The following is a 23,876-nucleotide window of genomic DNA, read 5'->3' as shown; positions in this document are numbered from 1 at the left end:
CCTGATGTTGGTATTTTTTTTCCCACTCTAAACTTTTTCATGTGTAACAGTCAATATGGAAGGAGTAATAATGCTTCCAATTTGATTTTTTAACCCAGCTGTTGAAGATGTTTAGCCAACATCTTTTGAGTTCAAGTAAGTGAATTTGATACAGAACATGTACAGATGTGCATAATTAAACAATGTGATTGTTAGCTCTTCCAGTTTGAGCTAACTTGCCTTGTGTGTGGGGTTTGCATTTCCTCACTGTGTTCAAAGGTGGTTTTCCTAGGGGCTCCAGTTTCTTCCCACTTTCCAGACACATGCTGGACAGGTTAACGGATCTCTCTAAAAGTGTCCTTGTGTGCATGCCTATCCCAGCCAGGGTGTTCTTCTGCCTTGATCCCTGGGCTCTGATAGTTCACAAATCGCTTTCATGCCACAGTATATCCATCCATCTTCTAACCACTTCGTCCAATTCGGGGTCGTGAGGGAGTGGAGCCTATCATGGCAAGCAACTGGTGCAAGGCAGGGTACACCAGTCCCTCACAGGGCCCACGCTGACACACACCAGGGCCAGTTTTCCCAGATTAACCAGTAAGTCTTTGGACTGTGCAAGGAAATTCACACAAACACAGGGAGAGCGTACAAACTTAAGTAGATAGCTCCCAGGTCCGGAATTGAACCTAGAACCCCAGGGCATTGAGGCTGCCTGATGACCACTGCACCACTGTGTCACCTGGGTGCAGTGTGCTGTTGATGGGTTTTAGGCAGGAGTATTGTAAGGCCTGACATATCTGTTGGGCTCTAAAACAGCCACATAGACATTGTATTGGCAAACGAAAAAAAATGATAAAAGGGACTTAGGCCAGCCCTTCACCACCCCTTCTCTTCAGGAGGAATTTAACAAGCTTTACATCTGCTTACCAGTAGGTGGCAGCTTATCATCAATTTCTCTTTAAGACGTTGAATACAGTTTTACTGTTCACTTAAAGATGAACGGAAGTGGTTTTGAATTTAGGAAAACCCCACTAAGAATTACTTAATCCTGTGTTCCGTGATATGGTACAACTTAAGTCTTGACCAAATTTTTACCATAACTTTTAAGTCTTTTTTTTTTTATAACGTTTTAGCAGTTTCATCTTAAATGACCATGTAACAGTAATGAAGCGTCTTTCATTCTTTTTCAGTGTATACTTGTAGTAATCCGTTTACTGACAATAAATGATGATTCTCTCTGCACCATCATTCCTGCTGACATATATGGAAGTTTTTGTCCTATCTGCTGTATGGAATTTAGCGTTAATGCAAAGGTAATTCGTGAAATGCATTTTAAGATAAATCTTTTGAGAAGTACTGTATCTCTGAGACTAAGGCAGGACTAAAATAAAATGGCATGAGTTCTAAAGAAAGCGGACATTGAAATCGCACGACCGTTAGCCAGCAGAATGGTATAAATGTGAATTCTAAAAAGTTGGTCCAGTGTAGTGTCTGGCCTTCACTTCAGAAACAGCTGCTGTCCTCTGTGTGGTGGGTTATTGTGACACCCAACTGCCAGGTTTAAAACAATCTGATAGAACTCAACTGTATAAAGACAGCAAGGGGGTCTTTGCTTCATTATCAGTGTTGGGAAATGCTCCTCTTAAAAACTATTCTATGAAAGGTACAAGTCTGCTGTGTAAGGGATTTGCTTTTTAAGATTAAGTGATGGCTTAACACTTTCTCCCAACATCCGGTTACAGTGATTTATATAGTGTGTGTGACAAGTTACAATGTCATGTAGTACATTACCTCTTAAAAGTAGTTTCTTCTGACTTAAACTGATCCTTTAGACAGGTACCTTGTTGTAAAGATTTATTACATAAATGAGTACCTAACTGTAATGAATTGTGCTTTAAATGTAACTTTTCCCCGCTGCTGAACTTTACACTTCTTTTAACATGATAGACTAAAGTTCTATAGGGTTATCATTTGCCGATGATGGTCTCTCGTCTCACCAGCTAGAACGATATTGAGGGGCATACTTTACGTTTATATGTGCTATTTTTCCTTTTTTTTCTGAGAATAGCATAAACTCTCTGACACTATGAGATGCGGTAAGAAGTTGCTGAAGAGAGTTCGGCCCACAGGAAAGACCCCACTGTGTCAGACTGTGCTGCAGGGTTCAGCAAGGAGAATACCATCTCATCGGCCACTAAAGCCACAGCCTGTTCTTTGAACAAAGACCACATCCTGACATGCTGTCATTTTTTTTCATTTGTCGGTGCTTGGAATCTGTAAACGCTATTTGAAGATTTCCTTGCTTCAATGATGTCTGTGTCTCTAGGTAGTATCTTTTCTCATTGCATTGCTGTTTCAGGCCCCAGAAGGAATCCAGAAAACTTTATAAAAAGATTGAAGCAAGCTCAAGGGTAAGAAGAATCTTCTGCTACACTGGGAACTATGAGAAAGTGACCTAATGTGGTAGAAATTATTGATTTGTGAGCTGTTGCTTACTTTATGAAGCTTTATCTAAAGCAGCTTACATTGGTACACATTTACAGTATATAGAAGGGTATTTCGGTGGAATAAATCTGGATCCTTTCTCAAGAGAATAACTGCAGTGCCTTACCTTGGATTTGAACCCACAACCCTCCATTTGCAGCTTCAGAACCATAAGCACTGCCCCCCAAGAGATAAAGCTCTTGTAATCAAAAGGAGTCTGCGTCTCTCTACCTCTCTCTACTCTAGGTGGAAGAGAGAAACTGGCACCATAAATGTCTGGTCCTACTTCAAGAACAGCTGTCTTTGTCTTTTTTATAAGACATCCATGAATTTGCATATCTTTATATTCTGGGAATTTTCCCTGCTTTTTGTGCTCTGGTTGTGAATTTCACTGGCAACATGAATGAACCTTATGCAAATCTTCTCTGTCTCAGCTGGCTAGAAAATGTAGAATTATAGACCAAACATGTTAAACCACTGTTACACCCTTTCTACAGCAAAACAAGGATTATGAACAAGTTCATATTAAAAAAAAATCCATCTTTTTGTTATTCCGATATAGTGCATTCTAGGTTTTTTTTCATATTGTGGCAAAAAATATTTTCTGGGCTTTTCAGCTTTGTGAGTTGAGATGAATGAGATGACTTGAATGGAAATACGATTCCAAAACCAACCAATGTGTATCCAGACAATGTGTTTCTATGGAATCTGTGTTTTGGTAACATAATTAAAATAATGCACTGCCAAATCCACCCTTTAGAGACCTCACAGTGCACTGTGTCATTGTTGGCTGATGACACTGAACATAGCCGTAAATCTCTCATCGTAACCGCATACATGGATCCAGACAGCTGGATCTGGTCCTGCTAGTTCAGAATCCTTTACTATTTTTATAATATGCAAAAAACGCTATACCTTTTTATAGTGTATGTTGCCCTACTCTTCTTATCCCAAGCTGTATGATGTGTAATATCTGTGCTGCTGTTTTCTCTTCTTTACAACATCTAAAAGAAAGCTTTAATGGAATTTTATTTTACGGGTATTTTCTTTATCATTAAATTGTAACATTTCTGTTATACGTGCATGTATTGGAACTTACCCTATTCAAGACAGTTGTATTGAGTAAAAACAAAAGTTAGAATTTTATAGCCTTGCCTTTTTTGTCCATTTTTCCAGATGTGCTGATGTTCCTAGGTGTGTAAGAATTCCAGCAGTATGTTAGTTACATTTGCATTGAAGCTGTCAGGCTCATAATGCACTCCTAACAGAAGAATATTACGTAGCTCAAAGAAAATTGATATCTGCAACCCAGTATCTCTGGAGTCTTTTTTTTGTTACAGTTCAAGAAGAGTATGGTAATGTTCTCAGAAGCTTTAATTTATGATCAATTGCTACGAAACAGAAATAGAACTAATTGATAACAATGACCAGAAACAAATGATATTTTTTACAAATACAGCACACTCTTTGTTAGAAACGTTAGTTGAGGTGTTTAGGTGCAGGGTTTCTAGAAACAATTTTAGCCTTTTTGGCCTGATTAATTTGTTTTCCCAGAGTCACAATAAAACACAACACAAACCTCTTTACAAGCCACCAGAACTGCTCTGACCACATTTTGAATCTGGCATGTGTAGCCTGTCTTGGAGTGCCTCAGTATAGGGAGTGAAATATTTAATGCCAGGAAAGGTTTCAGAGTTCCTAATTAGCCTCTGCTCTTTCTCATGTGACCATTGCTCTAACACATCATTAAAGCACCCATGGTCGCATTTAGCCTTGCTGATACTGTTGGCTGTTCTTTTGTGGACTGATTGCTGTCAACTCCAGAGTGCCCTTCCACGCAACTTCGAGTGAGTTTCTAAAAGAAGAATCAGGTTAAAGAAGAGCACCAGACACATTCTGGAGCATCCCTGCTCTGAAAGGCTAAAGTAACTCAATCTTTTAGTCTTGAAACAAAGAGAAAATTAGGAGTTTGTGGTTCAAATATTCCTAATTCAACAAGGTCAAGCTAGAGGGGTTCCAGGGGTTCGCTTTTCTTTCAGAAACGTTTGGTCAGCAAAGTGTGCAGAAAACTCTTCAGAAGTAGGTGTGTGGCAGACGCTGTGTTTAAGAGGCTGTGCGTTCAGACTTGCTGCCTGAGCTCCCAGGAGGTGCAGTACAGCTGAGCCAGAGCATGTGGCTGAATGGGGGACCTGACAGAACAGAGACAAATTCAGGTTGTCTGCAGTAATTTGGCCGTCAGGACTGTGCTGAGGAGAAAGGAGGTGGGTACACAATGTTTCTCATTTGAAATGTATTTTTCTCGAATTTTCTGACTAGGTCCCACTGCTGTGAGTTGCAGTGCAGCTCAGTGACTGAGAGTATGTGTCAGGTTTGTGGAGAAGAGCCAGCTTTCTGAAGCACTTCTGTGGAAACAGCAAGGCTGCTGCCTTCCCTTGAAGAAAGAAAAAAGCAGGACTGTGTGCTCTGGACTTTGAGTCCTCACAAACTGGAGGTTAGTCTTTGTGCGCATTTTCAGAATATTTCACTTGTGTCACGTATTATTTGTATGAAGAAAGGAGCTGTTGCATAACTTTCTGGGGCAATGTGTTTTGTTTAATTGTGAAGCACTCATTGTGTACTGCAGGAGAAGCAAAGAACTTTGTTATAGTATTAAAAGCTGTGGAAAGAGGCCCTTGATCATTTTATTCAGACCTCTTCTCCTGGTTTCAGACTAGTTGAGACTCCACTTTATATTGTGGAGGGTTTTCATCTAAAAGACAGCTTCTGTGTAGGACTTAATTCAGGACTTTATCATTTTTAAGTGTGAGGAAAAGTCCTTTCTTTCCTTAGTCTTAAGGACTATGAAACTCCCTGCATTATTATCAGACAAATGCTGGAAACCAAGTCCCTGATCTCATGCTCTGAGCCTTGCAGCGCCTGGGTGAAGTATTTGTTTATATTCCAGCTCAGCTGCAGCATCTGGACTTAGGAAAACTGTTTAGGGAGTTGAATACAGTTTTCATGGTCTCTTTTGTAGGGACCTTCTCCACACATCAAGTGTTTCTTTTTTCTTGCAACTATTTCAGACCATTTCAGATTCACCATAGGTAAATCTAAACAAGTTGTTTCTGTTTTGTTGATAGTGATACAAAAAAGGTTCCAATTGACCATCATTTCTGGGAATGCCATCTCTCTACAGAGTTACATCGCCTGACCCACTGTTTTTAATAAAGTGAACCCTTGCATTAGCTTAACCCCTGAGGTTTTGATCTTCTTAGTGGTCACTTTTGCTTCAAAACAAAAACAGCAAATGCCATTCAACTCATTTAGTCCTAAGTCGAGGTTGGCTATTGTGAACTTGACCCCCTACCATGTACAGTGGGTGTTTTATCTGTCCTTATCTAAACTGAAAAGCACTGTGATGGAAATTTAAGGCACGTCCCTTTCGTGAATTGGGGTTGCTGGGATACCATACTGTATGTCCAGCTGCAGATACAAGTACTAGTTCTTAGCTTCTTATGTTATGAAAAATTGGGCCTTGGTCAGAATGGTCTTTTTGTTACTGATGCTGATCCTTTTGACCCAAGCCCCGAAGACAGAACTCAAGCAGCAAATTACATTTTTGGATTTCCTGGTGCCGGGAAGTGGTATGAATCAAATGAGCATGAAATGTGGAAATCCTTTTGTACTGGCACTGAAGAAGAAAACAAAGACGCAAGGGGAAAAAAGAGGTTTCGGTTAATGTGTGAGTCATTAACAAGTTTCTGCATTCCCAGTCTTAGCCGGCGACTAGTTTGGAGGGATAAGACGCTCGCGAGCTCACTTTCATGTTTAATGACTGGGAGTGCGGTTCAGATGCAGGAATGCACCCTTTCTAATCTGCAAATATTTTGGTTTAAATGCTTTGAGAATTCTCGGCACCCACATATTGGCGCTTGTCTGGCTCCGTGTTGGCAACATGATAAGTCATCTTCAGGATTTCCTGACTCCAGCTGTACTCCTTTAATAGGAGGGAAGAAAGCACAGCTTATATAAACAGGCCCTGTAATCAAAAGCCAAAAGCATTGCAGTTTTATCTTTCATGGTTTTATCTTTTAATGAATTTCAAACTAGGGGCTGATTTTGTTGCATTATGTGCTGTCCAGTGGCTTAGATACATTGTAATTTGGAAAGAAGAGAGCCTTCCACTTTGTGTTGGATTATCACTATGACTCCTTCTTAGGTTTTTAAACTATTATTCTCTCTGGATCTTTGGCAGTGGCACCTGATAACCTGGGGTCTAACAAGGCTAAATAAATTCCTAGGCTCAGAAACGAAAGGTTTATTATAAAACTGGATGAGGGCATGGGTAGTGTTTTACCGGTTGATGTAAAATCTACATGTTAAACACACAGTGTGTGTCATCCATCTATGCATATTCTAACTGCCTTTTCCAGTTCAGGCTCACTGGTGAGCTGGAGCCTATCCAGGCAAGTAACAGGCACAAGGGAGGGTACAACCTGGACAGGACACCAGTCCATCAGCAGGGCAGACAGAGACATGCACACTCACACCAGAGCCAATTTGCTCAGAGCCAATTAACTTCGCACTATGTCTTTGGACTGTGAGAGGAAACCAGAGCACCCAGAGGAAATCCACACAAACATGGTGACAAACAAACACAGATAGCGCCCCAAGTCTGGAATTGCACCTAGGGTCTCGTTGTGAGACAGCAATTGCACCACTGAGCCACCCACATGTGTGTAATCATTTTTTTATAATATAGGTAAGAAAGAAATGAAGAATAGGCCTTCTTATCCGTTGGGAAAAGAGGCTTCCCCCTGTGGAAGTTGCACATAAGAGCATTTGGTTTTTTAGTGATTTGTTCCAGGGATCTGATACAGACATTTTATTAAAGAGTAGATGATATGGTTTTCATACCAGGGCACAGAGGATTGTGATTTTATTCCGAACTCCCACAACTCTGCTCAAGGATAATAATAATTGCTTACACTTGCAGTATATACCGCTTTTCTGGACACTCCACTCAAAGTGCTTTACAGGTAATGGGGACTCCCCTCCACCACCACCAGTGTGCAGCATCCACCTGGATGATGCAACAGCAGCCATAGTGTGCCAGGATGTTCACCACACACCAGCTATCAGTGGGGGATGAGAGCAGAGTAATGAAGCCAATTAAAAACAGCTTGATCTTCTGACTAATGCACTGGTAGGCAGCCTAGAGCCTGTGGATGACTTGCATGGTCTGAGATATCCACTGGCATTGAACTGTCTAATTTTCAAATCAGTATTCAGTATTCAGACCTCATGAAATAAACTTAGTGCTGGCCCGTCTTCGGGAATTTTCTCTAGGGCTGCCTAAAGAGGCTTTCAAGGCTGCCTGTGGCCCTTGAAGTCATGTAGATGGCCCAGCGAGAGTGTGAATTGTTTATCTCTTTCCCACTGAGACAGTCTCTAGACACATGAAAAAGAGCTGCCTGTGCCTCTTGCCATAGATGGTGAAATGTTATTGGATTTCCTGGAGTCCTTCGCTCTCCCCTGCAGCGCAACAGAGAAAACAAAGATTCACACAGCGAGAGGGTAAACTCTGCTAAGACGGAAATCAAAAAATAATTTTGTGGTAATGGATACTATTATTACAGCGCGCCAACCGCAGTTCCCATTCCGAAAGGAATAACACAAATACAATCATTTCGTTTATTGAAAAAACAAACCATGACAGGCCAAGTATGGCTTTGGCTGTGTGGTGGAACTCTGAAAATGGAGTCAAACCACACTCCCCATGTGTTGTTTTGCAATCCGCAGAGTGGCCACGCTGACACGGCGCTGGGCCAGGAGACTCAACCCTGGCCCAAATTAGTTTCTGGTGTTTACAGAACTCCGAGTTCTTGGTGGGACCTGCTCTGTAGGGCAGTATTCAGTTGCTGGGGGTTTAAATTATGGGTCTAGCCTAAGCTGTGATGAATGCGTGCCTTTGCTCAAGTCAAACTGGGTGGAGTGGCAGAATCAAATAGCTTTAAAGGTAGACATACACGAGAGAGCTACACTCGAGACATTGCCATAGAAAACTTTTTTTTAAGGAATACATTGGGGTCACCCAGTTTATTGCTTTGCAGAAGCATTCTGGCAAGATCCACCTAGCTCTCAAGGTGTTTTCTTAGCTACAAATTCGCAGCCACTGTAATCGACAGTAAGTTAGCCAGTTTTTTTATATGTAACAGTGGTGGTAAGTGCAACTTGTGTAACTTGAGTGCATGAACTTCAGGATACAGTGGCATTTGTTCAATTCTCTGAGGAGAATGTCTCAAAAGGAATCAACTTAAGGAAAGACTTTAGGAAGATACAAAAACACACATACCTCCACACTGGCAGGCATCATTAACATCGAACTGATTTATTGTAATTGAAGACAAATGTTAGCAGGCTGCACACAGCAACCAATGTGTCCCTAACACTTCTGCCCCAAAGCAATTCTAAATGATGTATTAGCAGCATTCTTATTAGCACTACCAGCTAACCAAACAATAAGCAGTATCTCTTTTATCCCTTCCTCTCCTTTTTCTCAGAGATTAGCTGAAGCCAACACAGAATACCCTGGATTTAAAAGATATGGTTTCAAACTTAAATGCTTTTTTATGGAAAAAAAAGGGAGGGAATTTCCTGTCTTCCTTAAAATTTTGATTATGTTCTTGCCCCTGAGTCCAGGAGCGCCTGCACTAATTGGTCATGCCACTTTCCCATTGGAGTAAACTAAAGTTTGACAGAAGCCAGACATTGTGTTGACTGTCAAAGTGTACCAGGTAATAATTCCACCCCACTGAGCCCCTTCTTCCACCCCACGTGCACACACATCGCTTAGCCCCTGCTCCATGGGAAACGTCGTGTATCTGTCAATTTACAAACAGTAAAACTGTCTGTCTTAGTAACACTCCCCATTAAAGCAGCCAACTTCTATACCTAGCAGCCATCAATACACTCCTCTGATTTACTGTGACCTCGCTTTAAGGTTCAAGAGCTTATAATTCAGTTTTTGAATGACCTGTGGAGAGGAAAGGGGCATACATTCTGGAACGGGTTTGGTAGCATTTACGCTCGTGAAACTATCTGAAATATGGCCTGCTCCAACGTCTTGCTCCAGACGGTTTGAAGAAAGCCTCATGGCTAAAGGACTTTGAGATTACTCTCCCTTCTTTTTACTTTGTCAGTGTGGAATTAGCCCCCATGTGTTCATTCGTAGTTCGCACACTGGCTCAGCACCAGCCACTAACAATGCAGCGCATTGTATTTCTGGTGTGTTCCACTATGCCCAATCTACCCACTAACTAGAAGTAAGGTTTAAGTTTAGGAAAATGTGTCTGTCATGTTTTTCTAATATTGTTTATATGAAAAAATATTAGATAATATCCGTCTCTACAGTGTCATTATCTTTTTGGTGAAAGATATGATTTGTTTCTATTAGTCTGTCAGTGAGCCATGCTTGGCACCACCACCTCTCAGCTCTCTGTGCTTGGTTCGGTACTACACTGGGGCTTCTCCTGCGTGGAGCTTGTTCTCCCTGTGATCATGTGGGATTTTGCCAGATACCCTAATTTCATCCCACTTTCCAAAGACAAGGTGCCAAGGTTGACCGATGACGCTAAATTGTCCTTGTGTGCTTCTGTGTGTGTTTGTGTGTGCCCTACGATGGACTGGCATGCCATCAAGGGTGAAGTCTCATGCTGTGGCCTTGCCTTAGGGATTCTGAGATGCTCTGATGCTCAACAGCAATTTTTGACTTTTCATAATTTCTGGACAGATTAGCCAGATTTTACTGGAGAGCCCTCTCCTTTTAGATCACTGGTGCTTGACCAGGTGTGAGATTGCAAAGGAACAGGTACAAGGTTTAATCTGTGCTGAAAAGAGAAGAAAAGAGACACAATGTTTTGGCTGTGAAGCCTTTTTAAGGCTCCACAGCCAAAACGTTGTGTCTCTTTTCAGCATGGAATAAACCTTTACTTGCTCCATACGCATGCTGATGCAGCTCCCTACTTCAGCTTTTTCAGGTGTGAGGTTGTTCAGGGATTTTGTGAAAACAAGAATACATTTTGTCACCTCAAGACCAGAATGGTCAGTGTAAAATCAGTGCTCCTTCCCAGTGGTCAGTTCTGCTAACAACCTTCAGTTCTTTTATTAGTTTGTCCTTTCAAATCAGCATTTTTATAATTATTTTTTTGATGTGCTTTTAGATTTAATATTGGGGATTCTTTTGGGATTGATTGAAAATGTGCTCATCAGCCAGAAAAAGGCTAAGAAACTCTCTTTTAGCGCACAAAGAAACATTTCAGCAATGTTAAATACTCATACAGTTTTACTGGTCATAATAAGCATGTATGAAGAAAGACATTTCTGTTCAATTTTGCAGGAAATGACACAACCCTTCTCCTGTGTGTGATATTCATGTAAAGTACTGCAGTGAAGGATTGTTTTTTCCTGTGCTAATTAAATTCAAAGGGGGCAAGAGACTTTCTTAGCAAAGGACTTTCTTACCTTATGCCTGTCGCCTATCTAGTTGCTTTCTTGCGTTTTCTCCTTGATTTTTGCTTCTGATGGCATCAGTTAGGTGCTTTCTTAAGGTTGAGGCAAACTGTAAACTCTGAAAATTGTAAAGCTTTAGATATGCATTTATTAAGTCTTAGCCATCACAATTTCAGAAATGTTAACCTTAATACAGTAGGTTAGGATAATCTCTTTGTTCTGCAATGGCTTTAAGTGTCTAGATATAAGTTTGCACATAATTCCTTTGTTTGTGTTTATGTGTTAGGAATGAGACACTGCTTGATCTCATGGTTTCATCTTAAGCCAAGTGTCCACCACACCTCATTGAGAATACCATAGCATTGCTTCTGGTCATTTGTCAAACTAGTTTCCTCTCTCTGGATGTGGATACACATGCGTGATTTCTCTTTTTGTATCTAAATTCGAATTAGCCAAATATAAGGAACCAAATCCTCCAAATTCTCTAGCGCCTTGCCCGGTGAATATAAGTGCTAAAGAGAAGAGAAATGGAAAGTCTTGCTGTCAGACTTAAAAAATCCAGTCAGCTAATGTGCTTAAAGCTCTTTCACCACTCAAAGCACAGCCACAGGAAAAAACTCTTGATGTTTTGCCAGGATAATAAATTTAATCTCACCTTTTCTGTAAATGCTATTGCAACTTGGCAACACTTGTGAGATTAAATGTTGTTGTTTGTGCTGTTGGTTTCACTGCAAGCATTCATAGTAGGATTTAAAAAAATCTTTAAAGCCAGCAATTTTTACTTCTGTTATTTATTAACCTGCCTCCTGGTATGTTACACTTCACCCCTCCAAGCTATTGCAGTTTTGGGAGTATCTTTTAGCCACAGCTGGTAACTTCTGAGGCTCAGCTGAGTGGAAGACATGAAAGACGTCTGTGAAGAAAGAAAAGGCAGGCTGTAAGCCTGGGGCTGTGGTCTTAATAAGCAGCTATCTGGTTCGAGAGACATGTTGGAAAGGCTGAGCCCAAGCAGACTGCAGCTGAGCTCGTGTTTTGCTGGAGGTGTGGAAAGTGAGGCTAGAGAGTACACTTTTCCTCAAACCACAAGCAAGGGAAAGAAGAGCACGGTAGGTTCAGGTTTTCCTCTTCATCTTTGTGCTCTGTGGGAAGATGATACTCGCACTACATGTAAAATAAGTGCAACTTTTCACCCCCTGGGCCAGCTCTGCTGTCAGTGATTCCAGAGGCTGGCTGAGACACAGGCACTGCTGGAGCAGCGCAGAGAGTTAGCAGCTTTCTGAAGAACTGCAGCTCCAGCGAAGGTGTCAGGGATTCAGCTCTATTTATATTCAGTAACAAAATGTTTTGCTTTCAGCTGCAAATACAGAATTAAATCCTGCTCTGTGTCAGAAACTCCATTCCAGCCCCCTCCAAGCTTTGCACAGTGTATCACTTAACAGATTGCGGTCATCCAGTGAGCTTCACTGTCTGGGCTTTGGACTGGGTCTCACTCGTTTGTGTTTATGTAGTCACTGCCTCGTAATACTTTTTTTTAAGAACATGTTCTCAAATGAACATTAGCCAGGTCTCCAATGTTACTTCAGGCTCATGTTAAATAAGAACCACTTATTATTTAGGGCCCAGCATACAAAGCAGTGGGGACTTAAATTTCTTTCATACCTCTGGTCACGCATGATCTCTAAAGAAAAATATTTAAAGAGAAAACAGTCCTTTGAATATTTATTTTAAATTTGTTAATATGTCGGCTCATTTTCACAGAGAAGGCATGCTTGAGACAGATCAGTTAAGGTTTTGACTCTGTTCAGCCTTCATTATGTAGGTGCAGATGGTAGAACTGTTTACTTTCCGCTTCAGATTGATGTTTTTTTTTATTAATATTGTCCATTTCAGGTTTAAAAAATATGTAGAAAATAGCAATACAGCTCTGTCAGATAGTTAATTTTGTGTCCGTTCTTTTCAGAAAGAGCAAATATTTTTCAGAATATTTGGCATAATATTCAGCCAATGACTTTGAGAGCTTTTGCCATCCATCAGAGCTCCCAGGTTCTCGTTCAGAGGCAGAGCACTATCAGGCCACCTATGTACGTTATCATTTCTCTCAGAGTTTGATTTGTGCTCAGAGTTGTGTGAAGAAGTCCAACTGCTGATGGTAGCACACATTTCTAAAAAATATGGGGATGACTTATGAGAAAGTATGTCTCTACTGTTGCTTTTCTTCTTTTTTTTCCTTTTTAACATTGTGTGAAATCGAAATGATTCCCACTTGTTAGCTTGCTGTAAGGTAATCTGGTAGTCAGTGAAGGGCAGCTGTCAGTGCACAGAGTGAATCTGCAAGTATTATCTGTGACAGCCAGAAATGGGTTTGGGATGATGCCTGCCTGGGTGCTATCTTCAGAAAAACCCTACACTATTTTATGATTTATTAGAGATGTCCAGACTCTATGAAATCAGGCATTGTATTCTAAGAAAATTCTGAATGCTAAATTGACAGATGGTTCCACTTTAGGCAGCAATATTTTGTCTTCCCATGTCAGCACCAAACATAAAATAAAATATCATAGGCTTCTGCATATAATAGTGTGCTATATAGCTTGGTATTTTATGGTCAGTAAATATGATTTGGGTCCTCATTGCAGCATTTGACTTATGCCAGCAAAAAAAAAAACTCTCTTCTTTTTCAAATTCATATTTCCCGTGTAGCTCTGACTGAGAACATAAAGCTTTTGTTTTCTACTGACACAATGGCTACAATCCAAAACCATTCCACATTAGACACATTCGAGAGTCTCCTTGCTGCTACTCGTGCTGAGCTGTTTTTACATGTACATGCTGTTGCTTGCATGCTTTAGTGTATAGGAAGAAAGGAGCTTAATTGTCAAAGTCATTGTATGTTAAAGTCATATGGTAGAGTGTTGTCATTTATTATGAAGGCGTCATACAGTACAGCGCTCTGTTAAAAGAAATGCCAAGGTCTTTAATATGGTAGGAATATAGTCTAAAACAGTCATCTTTTAAATTTAAAATATTGCATCTGTAATTTAATTTAGTGTGTCATGATATTGCAGTTCCATGTTTACAGCTAGAAAAAGTGCATTACAGATACATTTATTGGTATATATGAAAACAAGCAAAAAGGTTACTGTGTTGTTTACCTAGCAACATAAATGTACAGATTAATGCATGCCATTTATCTAATACTGTTGGATTATTTATCTACTACTGTTGGAAGAGATTTTGCAGCCTGTTGGCTGGGACCTTTGCTCAAACTCCTAATGGCTGGCAGTGCAGATGGCCCTGCTGATGCAAGAGCCCCGTCTGTTTGTTTTAATTTGCTGTGTGTGTCAGCACTCATGACAGCCAGAGATCCTGGCGGCCAAGCTGGGGATGGGGGGGGGGAGGCGGCCGGAGGCAGAGCCCAGCCCTCGCTCTGGCAGGAATGCATCCCAGGTGAGAAATCGGGAAAGCGTGCAATTGAGCTTAACACCCCCATGTGTGCTGATAACAGAGCAGGAACAATTCTCTGCCTTGGCAATGTCTTAGCATGCCTGCAGGCTAAGGAAAGCAACAGATCCATTGCTTTATTGTCATCTTAATGTAACGCTGCTGTAACGTGGCTCCTTCTCCCATTGACAGCTGTTAGAATCCCTGTTATTATCTGTCATTATATTCAAATGGCTTGCTCCTCCTAGCAGTACTCTAATGAGAGGGTAAATGTGAACGCCAAGGCAAAGAGCTTTTTATCTGTGGCCCCATCCCCCATCAGCTCTTGGGTGTGGCAACAAAGAGACCCTGCAAAGTCTTAGAAACTGCATTTAACTTTGTTTCTTATAATTATCTGCAGTGTCTACTAAACACTTGAGAACAAATCCCACTGTGATTCTGCAGTTCTCCTGAGGTTTTAGCCAGTTTGCACAGAGCAGTTGCTTTGTCAATTTTATTTTTCCATTACAACTTACAATTCGTAATCTGTATTTGTACGTGACTGTGCATGCATTGAGTGGTGAAGCAGAGCTGCGGGTTTTCAGCAGGGGGCTGCAATTCTTCTTCCGGGAGTGCTTCAGTGCATTTACAATTACATGGATTGCCTATCTGCGCTGCACCTTGTTTTCAATGTGATTCAGCGCCCTGCTTTTATCATGGTATATCACATTAAACCTTTATGAAGCACACATGCTTCAGTGCCCAGCCAAATATCATAGTGAATGGATGCATTGTAAAACAAATTACAGTGCACACCATTTTGTTCAGCTTCTTATGTTTAAGAGGTGTTTGGCCAGGCTGGGCGAGTACAACTTGTCCTGAGCAACTGCGGACCAAATACATTGCAGATTAAATAGATTTTATCTACACGATTGTTCTTCAAATGCCAAATATATCAACTTTCAAACAGGGAGGTGGGCCTGCAAGATGGCTTTATTCACTTGAAGATAGGCTTTGCACGCAGGAAGGTAGAAAATTCAGGAAATAGTTCATCAGCTCCGGAACGCTGAGGGCAAACCAAGGATCTGATCTGATCTCTAAGTTGCAGTTTACTCCCTCGGGGAAGCTGCTGAAAGCCTGACTTGGGATGGGAGATCCTATCAAACCTGTTGGTGGGCAACAGGCCGAGAGAGGAAAATAACCAGCTGCCCTGGAAAATGATGAGGTGTAAGTCAGTATCCTGCTTACATATGTCAAATGTATCGTGGCCATATGTGTTCCATAGAACGGAACAGTGGCCAATAAATTATTTGAAGGGATATTGAATAATTGTGTGTGTCCAGCCAATTATTTTGTTTGGTTCTTTTTGGCTTGAGACAAAAAGCAACAGGATTTGCCTTGATTTGCTCTTTGCTCCAAGAAGTGGATACAGTATCTCACTTAAATCAGTACAGTATCATTTTTAAGGAACCTTGTCATTTTCCTCCCTTCCATTTGCAGGATCCCTAATTATGTCTTGTAGTAAAAGATTGCTGTGGAAGAAGCCCCTTTGGTCATTTCCTTTACTTTGCAGACAGTGCCTGTTCCAAATCCTCAGTCTCTTGGTTGAAACTGATGATGGATTAGAGAATCACTTTACAGGAGGCTTTCAGCTTTCAACAGCAAGTTTTGCCCAGGAGGTGCAAATGGCTGGGAACAGCAACAGCAGTTCTAAGCTGAAACTGGATAAAACTGGAGATTAGCAAGACCTGTGATCTGCGACCAGTGTGTAAAAGGATCTTAACACATACAGAAATGAGGGGAATAAAGGGACACTGTAACCTTGCAACTCCCGAGTGGAGCGGAATAGCTTTAATTTCAGACAGACATCTTCCAGGTGGGCGTGCTGGAAAATGTTTTGGGTGGAAAATCGAGTTTACGGCTGGGAGCACCAAACCATTTATCCCAGCTTTCTTGTAAAGCTTGTTACCCGGTGTACCATGGAAAGCAGGGAATTTAAACAGGCATTAACAGGTTTCTTAAAATCAAGTGCATCAATCATGCAACAGAAAACTGGGGACAAAGGCTACTGTAATGTACTGTAATGCCCCAAACATATCTTGAGCCAAAACATCGGGAACTTCACCACTTTGAAATCCATACTGCCTTCTCTGGTCTCCAGTGTGACTACCAATTTTCACTTCAATCCGTTAGCATGAAACTGCTTACTAGCAAAGGGAGTTAAGTTTAAATTTGTCCAGCACACATGAGGCCTCATTTCGCACATAACTCAAAGCCTACATTTCAGATGTGAAGTCATTATAATTGTGGCTTGTAGAAACTCAACCTTCCAAAGAGCTATCTGGACAGTTCTATTTGTCACGGGCAAAGTCAGAAAATGAAGCCTTGCCTCAAGCCTCAACCAAGAATGCATTTTTGAAAAGGTCTGGAAGGGTTCGGATTCCTGTTGCCAAACATTTGCAAACTCTTTAAACATTCAAGTCTGCCTGTCATAGCTGGGAAAACAAATTAAAGTCTCTGTTGTCTTCAGGGTACTCACTAGTAAGAAAAGATTTTAATTAAAAGAAAGTGCCGACTTACATTACATGAAGACAGCATCTCTCCTGCTAATTCAAAGTTCTCCAGTCAGCTGGGTTTTTGTGTCTTTGTTTGCATCACACTCTTAAAACTGCAAAACAATTCAGTCTCCTAGGCATATTCACCATGTTGCAAAATGCCCCCTCATGAAAAACAAAAGTGAACATCGCCCGGCACTCTTAAGGTTTAGTGCGCAGGACTAAATGACAAGGCTTTAAAACTTACCATTTTCAAAAACCCGAGAGGAGAAAACTATATGCAAATAACTGTAGCCAGAATGTTGTGGCCCAGATTTCATTTTTAAGATGGGAAGACAAAAGCTCAATAAAATGAGCTGAAAAAGTGCCTCACTGTTTTAGCATTTAAAGCTCAGACCTGTCACACAAGGATCATAGGCAAGTACATCAGGAGTCAAAAATTCTTTTGTTTCTCTGGAACAGGTTTCTCATTTTATTTTCTCTCTGCAAGCTGAGGTGCAGAGTGAAATCAATTCCCAAATTCTACTGCCCACATAATTCTACTTCATTTACTTTTTTTGTACTTCACATTTAAGTTTCTGTACACAGAGCTGGGTGTGTACCAGCCTGGATAACATGTTAATTTTGGACAGTGTTTTAGAGTTCACAGGAGGAGAATGATAGGAAGCTTTCTGCAAAAGAATGCTAAAATATCTCACATCCCAGGGAGAAACTGGATAAATAAAACAAGCTGGTTGCAAGAAAAAAAGGACAAGCATACGTGCATTTTTTTCAGCTCCTATTGGACACACTTAACCCTGAACAGTGTGTTCTTTGGAAAGCAGTTTGTTAGCAAACCCCCCTTTGTGAAATATGCAGTCTGGGCAATTTAAAACAGCTGCTTTCCAAGACCAAAATTATCCAGGAATGACAAGGTCAATGTGGGAGAACAAGGGCCAAAAGAGCAGAGTGTACGAGTTCTGGAAATTACAGATGGTGCTTGTCAAGGGCAGGCCATTCACCTCCAGCGGGAGCAGAAGATCAGGCCCGCTCGCTTCTTCCCTCTGGTTCCTATTTGCTTTTCATCTGACTGTCAGAAGAATAATTATCCCTTTTCTCCCACTTTTTTACATGCAGACAAAAAGTCACTTCCACACAAGTATTCCCCTTATGCACTTGTGCAATTTTTGGAAATAATGAAAATCAATTCTGCTGTACCGACAGGGCTGTTAATTCTTTAAACTGGCACAATAAAGCACACGTGTCACCCATTTGTAATTTGGGTTCAAAACACTAATGGTTTACAATTAGTTTCTCGAACTGCTGCATTATTTATACTTTCTGCTGTTTAACACCTCATTAACAAAAGATAAACTCTTATGTTTCCATCACCTAGTTTTTCTTCCAAAATACGATTGTGTTATTAGGGAAATTATCTGTTCAAACTATTGTCATGACTGTTGAGAGCTTACAATTACCCTTGATTCAGTGCTTATTCATATTAAAGATTGCAGTTCTATTCAGAATAAGAGGCAGTTTCAGTAGGAGGATCTCTTACTGTCTCCACAGGACCAGAAAAAGGTCTCATTACAGAGTTTAGTGGCACAATACGTATCACCTATGTAGTGCAGCAGAAATAAATGCAAATTTAAATTTAAGGCAATTTTGCACTTCCATTGCAAAATAAGTGTTCAAAGCCTATGACATTTCAGGTTCCTAACACAATACAAAACATAATTAGGAGGCGCAACATTTACTGGGGACATTGGAGATATTATTTAATTATAATATATAACTTAATCCTGAAAAAGGTTCTTGAGACTGTCAAGAGCTCATGTTGCCAACTGTCATTGCATGTTCAGGAGGTTTGTGGGAGAGCTTGTGTCTTCTTCAGCAATGGAACATATAAGTGGTTGCTTCTGCTTGGGACTCAAGCCTCTAACACTCGTTGCTCAAATACAATTGTAAAAGAGCCTGATTTATGTCAGGTAGTTCAAGGTGCCTGAGTACATCAAGAACTAGTTAGGACTTCTGAAGCATACTGAAAGAGTCTTTATAGTGGGAAATCTACCCACACCCCCAACACCAACCTGAACTACCAAACACTCGCTAACACACCCTTATCTACACCAACCCACTAATTGAACAGCATGTGACAATGTGCATTGCAATTAACCAATTTTACCATCTGTGATCACCTCGTGTGAATCTTTTTATAGATAAAAGTGGCAGGTTGGCTGAAACTGCAGTCCTTCCTGGTCTGGCCGGCCTCAGTAATCCTTTTAATACTTCACACGTGTCCATTATATTATTCCATTTGTAGGTACAGCTTTTCTGCTCCTGCCAGTTGTAGTTTTGCCTTTTAAAGCAGTAGATATTTTAGACTTCTGCTGCAGGAGATTTCTGAGGGGTGAAGATACATGGAAGTTAATCATCTGCTTGGGCTGTGATTTTAAAGTATCTACCTCCCCAGCTTTCCTTTCCTGTGGAATTGCTTAAGGCCTTTTGAATGTTTGATGCCAGAGTCCATAAAACACAGATTGAGGAGAAGCTGCTCTGGACACACCTTATCAGTTGGAAGAACATTAATATTGCCTGTTCCCCAGGTAGCTAGCAGGGTGAAAACTGGCTGCTGAAAGTGGCTGGCTATATGTCTTCCAAAGAGCGGTGATTTGGTCTCATAATAATATCCAAGGTCTTGTTTGCAATATTTCTAACCCATTACTTGTGTATAAACTACTCTTGCATCTTAAATTGATATTTTATGCTGAAATAACAACTGATCCCTTTTTCTCTAATATAAACTGTTTGAATTGAAGCAAACTTGAGGCTGTCACCCTGAAACTGAACATCAAAACAACAGGCTGATGGGGTGAATCCATATGAAGCTCTGTTTGTCGCAGTGTTTTTCTCACATGCTTTCCAGCTTGGTAGCAATAATCACAGCTGGTGATCTTGCTTTATGAGAGCTGGAGAACACAATTGGATCGCCTTTGTTTTTTTTTTACAGAGTCTGAGATGGATTTTGAAAATTGCTTTAAATGAATCCTGGCGACTTAGTTTTCCATGGTGCTATTACAATGAGCAAATAAACCTCCTCAGTGCTGGCAATTGACTGTTCACCTGTTATGCTTAAGTTTACCTGTGTGTGTAACACAAAGCCCACAAGAACCAGTACAGTGGGCATCTCAAAACTGCATGCGACAAGCACAGCCTCAATCCACTCCTATAACCTGCAGAGGCAGAGGGTGTGGACCAAGAGCTTGGTCCAAGAGAGTGGTGAACTGTTTACGTAATCCCTGCTTGTTCCAGTATGACCTCCATCCCCAAAGCTGTAGAAGAAAACACTGAGGGCTTTAACAGCCTAGCTGAGAGGACTGAGCGTGGTATTGACCACAAGGGCACTGCGTCAGTCTTCCAAAAAACATTTCCTGTTGCAGCCCTCCTGCTTAATACTAAACAGACCTCTCTTTTCCACTTTCCAACTCACAGGCATCGCTGAACCCCCACACATCCCTCCTCCTCCGACCGAAGGCCCACCAATCACCATCACATGTTCCCTGCTTTAGAGGTTTCAACAAGGAAGTCTTAAGCTTTCAGCTTAGAGGCAGAAGAGGGGATAGGTTTCTGTGACCTTGCTGAAAGGATAAAGGGTAAGATAGTTTTTAACTCCCCGGTTTAAAGAGATGGCGGTAGCTGATAGAGCTGTGACTCCACAGAGATAATCTTCCTCCTGTGCAGGGGGAGGGGGGGTGCACACACTGAGGTTTCTCCTGGTGGAAGGGTTAAACCATTCAAGCTTACTGAGCACAGCACTAAACATGCCGTATCCCATAAGAAAAGGTAATACAGCTCTGCCAAACCTGTTACAGCGTGGCTAATTATAAAAGCACATGCATGCTCAAGAGCTCTTGGCAGATAGGCATGCAATACTTTATGAGCTGCGGCCTGATTTCAGATATGAACATGTGTTTTCATGTTTAAAGGTGCAGCCTCAACTTCTAGAGTTACCGTCAGGGAACTGAAATTGACTGTCATCAAAATGAATGCCATTACAATCCATAGAGCATCAAGAATCAAGGAAGAAAAGGAATAATTGCCCAGGCTCATTTTGGATGAAAATGATTATTTGCGAGTCTAGAGGGAATGGGAGAATAAAGATTGTTTTTCTGAATTCTGGAGGGCTTGGTGTGTTAGGTTATGAGGGACCAATGTCTATGATTGTGAGTTGGATAAAGAGTTAGAGAAAGATAGCAAATAAGGTTGCTAAAAATGTATTTCATTAAGTCTTTGAATCAGATACTGTAGTTGTGAAGAAGTGGATTTTCTACTGCTGCTGCTATGACTCATGTGTCCCATGGCTACCAGCATCCCGATGTGATCTCCTTTAGTGTCTTTATTTTGGCTATGACCTCATAGAAATATAATATAAACTCAACTAAATGAATTATACTTGCCAATTATTATATCACAGAGGAAACTGCCAGCCTCAATGAGTTCTGAAAACTCCTTGCTGCAAAGAGGAAACAATGCTTTCTTTGTGCGCTTATAGGCACACATCCTGATGGGCTTTATGTCATTGAGAAAGGCTGATTCTCTATTTGCAACACAGTTAATAGACCTGCCAGCATTTTTATCAAATAAAACAAATAAAATCTCTTAATACCTACTCAGTTTCAATAAGTCCTGCTGCTGTTTAAGAGAACTTAAGGTCAGCGTCTAGCTGGAGTGTTTATACTGTTTTCCCTGGAACCCAGATGGGAGCTATTGTTTATTATCTTTCTTTAACTTATCACCACAAAGTAAATAAGCGCTGTCTTGTCGGGGACTAGTCTTCTTTGCTCTGTTATTTGCTAGATATTTCTTTTTTATTTTTAAATGCAATTGATTCCTCGGCTTCTGTAAGACTATGGGAAGAGGTGGACTAGTGTTGAGGAGCCCGTGCTTGGAAGTAGAAAGCAGAATTTCTAATTCCAGTAGCGGCGGGGTTGTGGGCAAAGCACTGCAGGCTCTTGCTCTGAGCAAGAAACTTCACCCCTATTTCTCCAGCAAAATGCCCAGCTGTGTCAAGGAACACTTTCCAGGTCATCACTGTAAATGAGAATGTGAGAAGGAGAACAGAGGATTCGTTAAAGTCAAACATATCTCTGTATCTGCTTCACATTTTGTGCCCCGAGAGGTTGCACATCCTATACTAAAAAATGTTTTAACTGCATTCAGTCTTCTATAGTAATAGGATTCTGCAGGGCTTGCCAAGAAAAGTTGTCCTCACAGCACTTTTATTTTTTGCTTGAAAAACTCCTGCTTTACGGACATTGAATCAACATCACAGACAAGTGGACATCTGCCAGCTGTGAGTGGACTGTGCAGAGAAATCCAGAACAGTTCAAAACTCTCAACTGGAACAGAAAGATTAACTGCTGCTGCAAACAGATCACAGAACTCAGAATATTTACTTTAATAATGAAGATCATTGGAAGGGTGCCTTATTTGCTCCTAACATTTGTTTTTTTAATCAAATAAGGAGCAAGAATTAGAGCTGAAATCGGACTAAAAAAACAAACTACAATGCCTTATAAAGAAGTCAAGCGTTCTCTCTTTAACGTGTCCAATAGATGGGTGTCTAAACTAGCAGGCAGTTCAAAGACTTGTAGACAGAATTTCAAGAACATTTTAAACATCACTTCCATGGTATCAGAAGGCCTACATTTCTGCAATTACAAGCACTGTTTTTACAGTTCTGTACTTTCTTCTACAAAAATGAAAATACGCTTATCTAAAAAGAGCCTCTCTCTTGAGAGACCTACAGAATAGCTTGCAGCACAAAGCAATCGTTAGCATAGACCTGAGTCTGACATCTCCTGGACTATTACAGGTAGTTTTTTTACCCTCCTTAAATCAAATAGATAAGATAAGATCACTTTATTGGCCATATACAATTTCTTGTATTAGGAATTTGTATTTTCCCATACCTCAACTTGTTCTCCATGAGACACACAGACAGGGAGAGAAGCTTGGGGTCAGAGCACAGGGACAGACATTTACACAGCACCCCGGGAGAAGCTGGGGTTAAGGGCCTTGCTCAGGGGCCCAACGGAGTAGGATTCCTCTGCCGGCCATGGGACACAAACCAGCAACCTTCCAGCCACAGGCACTGATCCTGAGCCACAGAGCCACCGCTCCGCCCTGCAAATGCAAGACTCTGTAGAACTGTGACCAGTACAAAATGTGAACATCCACAAAAGTGGCGAATCTCAAAACAGATGATTTTGTGCAGACTGCTGCTTCAGGACATCCTTTTTGATCTTGATTTGTAAAATTAAACAAATATAAAAAATATAGAAATTAGCATCTTTCACTGTGCTCGCTGACTGAGCTGCCTGTTTTATATTTTGATTTTCCAATTGGTTTTCACCACTTAAATTCCTGGAACTCAATAAAGAACATGAAGGCAAGAAGTCTGAGAACTGGACAGAGTTGGTGGGGTCACGCTGTCATTCTTGTGTCCGACACAAGTTTAATTAAATGTCGTACTGGGGACTCTATCATCTCACGCCGGGCTTTATGGCTGTTTCTGTCTCAGTTTCATGCCCAAAACACAACACCAAGCTGCTGGCATGGATTCGGAAACATGACAGACCTCCCTGGAGGAGACAGGTCGAAAGATCTGTTCCCAAATAATGAAAGCACTTCCACGGGCAGGTATTGTCAGGTTTAGACGTGGAAATTTGTGCCCTTCAGGGTAACCAGATTTACAGTATATTTCAAGCTGTGCCCTTGGAGGATATTAACTCACCCCCACACAGCAACTCCCAGTGTTTGCAGATAATATAGTGGAAGCTATTGTGTTTGAAGAGCAAACATTGTGTCGCCATGACAATCAGGCACAAAGGAAGCTCCTTTGGGGTCTGTGGGGTGCGTGTGAAGAACTGATCCTTTTTTTAATGATGTTCTATACAAGCTGCA

General features: G+C 41.1%; 1 protein-coding gene across 4 annotated transcripts in view; it reads left to right on the top strand.

The window, feature by feature from the left end:
• Nucleotides 1-4,242: 4,242 nt before the first annotated feature.
• The window catches only part of eva1ba (eva-1 homolog Ba (C. elegans)), a 37,584-nt gene continuing 17,950 nt past the window's right edge, over nt 4,243-23,876 (top strand). The window contains exons 1-3 of one of the 4 annotated variants that reach the window (XM_015348770.2): nt 4,243-4,310; nt 4,780-4,954; nt 20,403-20,563. The gene's annotated coding sequence lies outside the window, so the exon portion shown is untranslated. Of the gene's footprint in view, nt 4,311-4,779; nt 4,955-11,790; nt 12,063-20,402; nt 20,564-23,876 lie in introns of those variants that run through there. The other 3 variants (XM_015348773.2, XM_015348769.2, XM_015348772.2) reach the window with 3 other exon arrangements.

The sequence above is a fragment of the Lepisosteus oculatus genome, chromosome 11 (genome assembly GCF_040954835.1).
Source record: "Lepisosteus oculatus isolate fLepOcu1 chromosome 11, fLepOcu1.hap2, whole genome shotgun sequence".
Taxonomy (NCBI): Eukaryota; Metazoa; Chordata; class Actinopteri; order Semionotiformes; family Lepisosteidae; genus Lepisosteus; species Lepisosteus oculatus.
This window is presented reverse-complemented; position numbering and strand designations above follow the sequence as displayed.